This window comes from Bubalus bubalis, chromosome 8 (genome assembly GCF_019923935.1).
Source record: "Bubalus bubalis isolate 160015118507 breed Murrah chromosome 8, NDDB_SH_1, whole genome shotgun sequence".
Taxonomy (NCBI): domain Eukaryota; kingdom Metazoa; phylum Chordata; class Mammalia; order Artiodactyla; family Bovidae; genus Bubalus; species Bubalus bubalis.
In genome coordinates, this window is record NC_059164.1 from 8,735,057 (window position 1) to 8,742,291 (window position 7,235).

Sequence of the window (7,235 nt, forward strand, 5' to 3'; positions counted from 1 at the left end):
CCATATCCTTTGTTGGTTTGGAAGGAAATATATAAGGGCATAGTTAGAAGTGGGGGTAGCTGATGGAAATGTGTCTTTGTCTGTTTTTTCAGTCTATGTGGTCACTTTCCTTCTCTAGCTATTAGAATCACAGATTTTTATCAGAGTGAGAAGAAATGTTTGTGTAACTCCATCTTTTATAGTAGAAGGAATTTCTACCCAGCAAAATTAATGAGCTACTCAAAAATACATATGCAATGATAGCAGAGCTGTACTAGAATTTTTTCCTTTTTGATTCTCAATCTAGAGAATCAAACTGTTTACCACACCAGATTCTAAATACTGTCTGGAAATTAGTTATTGCCTCATTTCAATCTGTCTTACTGGTATTGGATTGATTTAACCTATAGAAAACAACTGCTCATTTAAAATATTTGAATGCTATAAAAAATAAGAAAGATTCCCCCCCCCCCAGATTTGCCTGATACCTTTAGTAGATGCTGAGGGATGAGACTGACTTATTTTTTTCGTGGAAGATATCAGCCGAATTCAAATAGATGTGTTTTTGTGTGTTCATAAGCTAGGACAGAATCAGAGAAAAAAAGTCTGACAAAGAAGATCATGAACCATCAAATACATCTCATCCTTGCTCTCTAATTCTTTTCATAGAAAAAGAAAAGTTCTGGGAACAAAGAATAAGGAAGAGGTAGACATATATTTGACCTGTGGTTTTAGGTTTAACTTAGGAGAAGCAGAAAATAAGATCTCATTATAATTATACCTGTAGGGGATACAGACAGTCCATTTAGCTGAGTATCTAGTTTTCTAAACTAAAAATAACAGTTTTGATTCTTTGGGCAAATCATGACCTCATGCAGTAAAGAGGTTACAAGATACTACTGACCAAGAGAAGTGATTTTTATACAAGCCATCACACGTCTCAGAATACTAAAAAGATATGTTAAAATCTATTTAATCCTATTTTGGACATAAATTCTTATCTTCCCTTCATTCCAGAAAAATGTTCAAAGTGACATTTCTGCTTCTAGCACACATTAGAAAATTATGTGAAAATACATTTGGTTCATATACAATATTTTAAAAATCTTTATTGAACCAGTTACTCTAGGGTGTAAATTGATCTCATCTCTACTTGCCTTAAGGCTCAAATATGATGTTGGGGTTGTAAGGGAGGATCATATGACAAAAGGAAATAAAATCTAGAGAGAACAGAGGCTTGACACAAAGGCTCCTTCCATTCAGCAAAAGAATAAGACCAGTAAGAGTGCTTTGGGGTGGAGGTGGGGGAAGGCACAGAGGGAGAGAGACAGGAGAGGCAAGCGGAGGTGGAACACAGGAGACTGGTGCTGCTTCTCCAGTGTCTAACCTAGAGACTTGTGGAGAAGGGGTATTAGCGAAACCAGGGAGCTCGGGGGACATTGAAAGTAGAGTTCTGCATGCTGTGCCTCCCATTTGGTTGCCTGGGAGAAATACACCGGGCAGGGTGTCCTATGCCAACATGGGGTGGGCCCAGCAGCATAAAGAGAGTGGACAAGTCTGGCCAGGGAAAACATCATCTCCCTAGCTTTCAAGTGGACAACCCAGAAGATTCCATATGCTCCCACAAAGGAAGCAATGGAAAGGATGGTAAAGGTATGCATTGAGATCCAAAGCAGCCTGCCATGAGGCCCACCATGGTAAGAGGAAGGGGACCCCACGAGAATTTGCAGAATTTCAGGCTCAGGAATCAGATGGAGGATATGGCAGATCCTCTTCATACTGTTCATTGGGTTCTCAAGGCAAGAATGCTGAAGTAGTTTGCCATTCCCTTCTCCAGTGGACCACATTTTGTCAGAACTTTCCACCATGATCCCTCCATCTTGGGTGGCCCTACACGTCATGACTCATAGTTTCATTGAGTTAGACAAGGCTGTAAATCGAAGGAAGCAGGGAAAACCACTAGGCCATTCAGGTATGATCTAAATCAAATCCCTTATGATTACACAGTGGAAGTGACAAATAGATTCAAGGCATTAGTTAGATCTGATAGAATGCCTGAAGAACTATGGACAGAGGTTTGTAACACTGTACAGAAGGTAGTGATCAAAACTATACCCAAAGGAAAAAAAATGCAAAAAGACAAAATGGTTGTCTGAGGAGACCTCACAAATAGCTGAGGAAAGAAGAGAAGCAAAAGGCAAAGGAGAAAAGGAAAGATATACCCATCTGAATGCAGAGTTCCAAAGAATAGCAAAGAGAGATAAGAAAGCCTTCCTCAGTGATCAATGCAAAGAAACAGAGGAAAAAAATAGAATGGGAAAGACTAGAGATCTCTTCAAGAAAATTAGAGATACCAAGGGAACATTTCATGCAAAGATGGGCACAATAAAGGACAAAAATGGTATGAACCTAACAGAAGCAGAAGATATTAAGAAGAGGTAGCACGAATACACAGAAAAACTATACAAAGATCTTCATGACCCAGATAACGACGATGGTGTGATCATTCACCTAGAGCCAGATACCCTGGAGTGCAAAGTCAAGTGGGCCTTAGGAAGCATCACTACGAACAAGCTAGTGGAGGTGATGGAATTCCAGTTGACCTATTTCAAATCCTAAAAGATGATGCTGTGAAAGTGTTGCACTCAATATGCTAGCAAATGTGGAAAACTCAGCAGTAGCCACAGGACTGGGAAAGGGCAGCTTTCATTCTAATTCCGAAGACGGGCAATGCCAAAGAATGTTCAAACTGTTGCACAGTTGCACTCATTTCACATGCTAACAAGGTAATGCTCAAAATCCTTCAAGTTAGGCTTCAACAGTATGTGAACTAGGAACTTTCAGATGTACAAATTGGATTTAGAAAAGGCAGAGTGACCAGAGATCAAATTGCCAATATCATTGGATCACAGAAAAAGCAAGAGAATTCCAGAAAAACATCTACTTCTGCTTCATTGACTATGCTAAATCATTTGACCGTGTGGATTGCAACAAATTGTGGAAAATTCTGAAAGAGATACCAGACCACTGGACCTGCCTCCTGAGAAACCTGTATGCAGGTCAAAAAGCAACAGAACCAGACATGGAACAATGGACCGGTTCCAAATTGGGAAAGGAATATGTGAAGACTGTATATTGTCACTCCGCTTATTTAACTTCTATGCAGAGTACATCATGTGAAATGCCAGGCTGGATGAAGCATAAGCTGGAAAAATATCAATAATCTCAGATATGCAGATGACACCACCCTGATGGCAGAAAGTGAAGAGGAACTAAAGAGCCTCTTAATGAAGGTGAAAGAGGAGAGTGAAAAAGCTGGCTTAAAACTCAACATTCAAAAAACTAAGATCATGGCATCCAGTCCCATCACTTCATGGCAAATAGATGGGGAAATTACGGAAACAGTAGCAGACTTTATTTGGGGGGGGGGGGCTCCAAAATCACCTGAGATGGTGACTGTAGCCATGAAATTAAAAGACGCTTTGCTCCTTGGAAGAAAAGTTATAACCAACCTAGACAGCATATTAAAAAGCAGAGACATTACTTTTCCAACAAAGGTTTTTAATGTATGGTCAAGGCTATGGTTTTCCCAGGAGTCATGTATGGATGTGAGAACTGGACCATAAAGAAAGCTGAGCACTGAAGAATTGATGCTTTTGAACTGTGGTTGGAGAAGACTTTTGAGAGTCCCTTGGACTGCAAGGAGATCAAACAAGTCAATCATAAAGGAGATCAGTCCTGAATATTCATTGGGAGGACTGATGCTAAAGCTGAAGCTCCAACACTTTGGCAACCTGATGGGAAGAACTGACTTATTGGAAAAGACCCTGATGCTGGGAAAGGCTGAAGGCAAGGGGAGAAGGGTACAACAGAGGATAAGATGGTTGGATGGCATCATTGACTCAATGGAACATGAGTTTGGGCAAACTCTGGGAGCTGGTAAAGAACAGCGAAGCCTGGCATGCAGTAATCCATGTGGTTGCAAAGAGTCGGACACAACTTAGCAACTAAACAACAACAATGGCAGATCCTCAACAAGGTCTCCGTGAAGAACCTAGATGGGATTAAGGAAGCAGAACGGGGCCACTTGGTCCTCCCAAGATGGGAAATAAGAAGAAAGGAGCAAGTATGTGTTCATAAGCCACAGATTTTATGGTGGACACCGGAAGGACACTTATGTTATTCATATCTGAGATGGTATGAATTTAACTTCGTAAGCACTCAACATATAGTTATTCAGTATTTGGTAGCATACAGATTATGGTCTTAAAGGTAGGATAAAAGTCCTCACTGATTCAAAGTTGCAAGGCTCCCATCTACTGGTAATTGGCTCAAATTTCAGGCACATGATTCTTGAAATTGTTGACAATTTAAGAAGAGACAAATATAATACACAGTGACAAAGAACATCACAATTTCTCAATATTGCTCAAAATTCTTGTTGATGTTCAAATGTCAGTTGAGAATTTCTAGAGAAGGGTATAGAAATAAGAAACAAAGATTTCATTTCCAAGTTGTTTTCAGTATTATAAAAGTTCCTTCATCTTGGAGATCATTGTTAGAGAAAATACATACATAGGGGTTGGAAAGGTAATATAAACATTTTGAGAGGAAAAGCTGTAAGGACTGATTACCCTCCAAGAATTTTAATAGAAAAAGATAAAAAACAATCATGTAGTCCTACTAAGCACTGTCTAACAGAAATATGATAAGCCACATATGTATTTTAAATTTTCTAGTGGTCACATTTTAAAAATGGGTGACTATGCGGAGAGCGTGACTCGGCCAAGCACTTGGACTTGGCTCCTTCATTTCCAACATGGAAGAAACTTACATGGATACCCTGGACCCTGAAAGGCTATTACAATGTCCCTATGATTTAAAAAAAAATCAGATATGTGCCTGCAGATTTCCTTATCATCTTATCAAGTACAAAAAGAATAATCCTGATTATTTAAAAAATCTGGCTATCTGCCCCTTCAGTGCTTACCATCAGGTTCCTCTGGCTGAAATCAGGCATATGTCAAGCTGTGATGACAAAAGCTGTGTTGAGCAGGATGCAGTCATCCAGGAACCCTGGACAAGACTCTGACCGAGCGCACAAAACAGGTGCCCTCCTCACGATGAACACGGGGATAAAGATTTGTAGGAACAGACCGGCACCCCATTTGTCTGGAGGCACAGCCAACTACTGTGGAAACCACAGCCCTGCCAGCCAAGCAACATCGTTATGGAGCCTGAGTAACCTGGCTTCAGGCCTGCAAGTTCCCAAGCCTCTGCCATGGAAAAACAATGGAAATGCATAGTAACTGAATATCTAGCTCATCAAATGCGAGGCCCTTGCTTCTTCCTGCTACAGCGGGTTCTTCATTTTTTCCCTCCTAATCTAATTATAGAAAGATAAATTATCTGTGACTTTCAAAGTGACAAGTACCTTTTTTTTCTCCCCCTCTATGAGTGCTGACTCATTTGATGCAAGAAAGAGCCCTCATGCTCAGAAGAACTGTTTCAAATCAACCATCATTACAGATAACTTGAAAAATAAATTAAAAATAAGAAGCAAAAAGAAATGAGTAAAGGTAGTCTCAACAGTAATACTTTGTCTAATGTAAGGTATCTAAAATATTTCTCATTTCAGGTATAATCAGTATAAAAATTATTAATGAGATAGTTTATAGGCTTTTTTCATACTAAGTCTTCAAAATCCATTATACATTCTACACTTAGAGTATATCTCAACATAGATGCTAAATATTCAGTGGTTAAAGTAAAATCCAGTCCTACAAAAGAAATAAATTTGTGTTTAACAGAAAAATGCTACCCTGCTACCTTCTATTTTAAATGTAAAATACATAAAATTTTTAAATACTTAAAATTTTGGTTTTTTGTCACATTAGCCATATTTCAAGTGCTCAACTTGAATGGCTAGTATATACCCTGTTATACAGCAAATATCCAAGTTGATAATTAGCACAGGTACAAAACTGATGTATACTGAATGAATGACTAAATAACTTGTCTGAGATCCACAGTTTACATATTTTTACACTGAACAATTATCTGGGGCCAACTGGATATGAGAGGAAAGAGAGAAAGGAGCCAAAGAGTTTGGGAAGAAGCCATAAGGAGAATTAGAGTGCCATGGACACAATCAGAAACACTGAGAAGGAAGACTTGGTTCAAAAGGGAAAATAACGAATATTGCAGCTCTGAAAGTTCCCTGCTGTGAGGAATGTAGCTCCTAACAAAGCTCCCAGTGATCATCAGTAGCACCAACAGGATCCACTATCACAACTGCTCACATCTCTTGGTCCACACTGTCCAATGGCTACACATAATCCTGTCCTATCTGGTCTGAAACCGAAGTCAAACTCCAGCTGTACTGTGCTTGGTTCTGTTAGTCTGATCCATGATTCTCAGGATGTTCATCTGAATTCCACACCTGCCTGTTTCCTCATAGATACTCTGAACCCTGAACTTCAACTGCTGCCTCTTCTGCTCTTCCTGGTGCCCTCCTGCCATCCTCGACACAACCTTTTGCTTCTGACCTTCTTCTAGTCTATGCCCCTGAGTTTTGTTATGCCCAGCCCTATCCATCTCTCTCTTTTTTTTTTTCAGCCAAGCAATGTGACATATAGGATGCAGGATCTTAGTCCCCCAACCATGAATCAAACCCATGCCCCCTGCAGTGGAAGCAGGGGGCATCAATTCACTTTTTAATTTTTAACATTATAGAACAAAACTGAAATCTATTAATATTCTATGCTTACATTTCTTAGAGACAAACAGAAATAAAATTCATGAACCACAAACTGAAAACAAACAAAAAAACAGGGAAGAGTTTATAAAAACTAAATATGGATCTCAGCATTAACAGCTGAACAGAGAATGTGATTTTCAAGTGATAACAAGTCCAAGTCACAGGCATGACTTGAATTTCAAGTCATGTCTGTGACACCAGTTCACCTGGATACTTCTGTATCTGTGGTAGGCAACCTCTCAGATGACCCCCAATGATCCTCACCTCCCAATATCTATGTCCTGATAATGCCCAAAAGAAGATGGCAAAAGTGATGGACTATAACTTCTTCTGATAACGTTCCTCTTGGATTCTCTTTCTCACTTTCTCACTCGCTTATTCTGAACAAAGCCAAATGCAGTGTCGCAATCTGCCCTACAGAGAGGTTCACATGGCAAAGAACTAGGGACATCTTAGACAAACAATCCGTGAGGAATTCTGGAAGGAGTGAATTTGG

At 39.6% G+C, this 7,235-nt stretch overlaps 1 pseudogene; it reads left to right on the plus strand.

Annotated features, from left to right (window-relative positions):
- The first annotated feature begins 4,798 nt into the window (after window positions 1–4,798).
- On the plus strand, window positions 4,799–5,285 carry LOC123334633 (annotated as a pseudogene).
- The last annotated feature ends 1,950 nt before the right edge of the window (window positions 5,286–7,235 follow it).